Raw genomic sequence first — 929 nt, forward strand, 5'->3', positions numbered from 1 at the left:
ATTTGTTCTCTATAAAGCATAGTATTATCAACCTCTTTGATTTAATGGGAGTGTTTTAGGGAGGCAGGACAATCTAATGTCTTCAGAAGCAAGTAGATCTACATGCATACTGTCCCAATTTAAGACAGAACTCAAAACCTTAAGTATAGTCTACATTTTACTATCTCCACTGACATCAAGGTATTTCCACCTGAGTGCAACATAGAAGAATTTGACATGGTCTTTTTAGGTCCCATGTGTCAGACTTCTGAAGTAAAATCTGGATTATATAAAGAAAGGCAATTTATCTGGACAAGAAAAACTATTAAGAAGAAAAACTAACATTGTCCTTACAAATAGTTGTTTCTTATTTCTGTTATTCCTTTTAAAAATTCAACGGACAGGTTCTCAATCACTGTAAACTCTCAGAGATCTGTTGATATTTAGATGGTTATATTAATTTATGTCTGCTGACAATCTGTACTCTGATGTATACTCAGAATTTATATTATAATCCTAAGTCCAAGTTTTAAGGTGATAATCATCCAGCTCCAAGCCATTTGAACAGTTAAAAATCTAATTGATCAAGTATAATGAAGAAGAAATCCACAAGTAATCCTGTTTCTGTCATTTAAAGAGCACAACAACAGATCCTACTTGGTAGTCCCCAGCTAATCTACCTACCTTACACAGATGAAGTATAAAACACGATGACTTTACTGAAGAGAATTCTAGCCAAGGAAAGAAAGCATTTATCAGTTCACTTAGAGACAGTCAAGCCTCTTCTGAAGCATAATTTTGAAGCAAAGCAGAAAATTTTGTGTAGAATAAGAAAAAAACCAAAATCTTACCTCCTTCAGACCTGTATTCTGTCTGTTTAGTGAAAGGCATGTGCAGCTTTCTTTTCCTTGACTTGGTCTGTTTTTTTCTTCTTTGATCTGTTCTCTTGT

The sequence above is a fragment of the Acanthisitta chloris genome, unplaced genomic scaffold, assembly GCF_000695815.1.
Source record: "Acanthisitta chloris isolate BGI_N310 unplaced genomic scaffold, ASM69581v1 scaffold4705, whole genome shotgun sequence".
NCBI classification, from domain to species: domain Eukaryota; kingdom Metazoa; phylum Chordata; class Aves; order Passeriformes; family Acanthisittidae; genus Acanthisitta; species Acanthisitta chloris.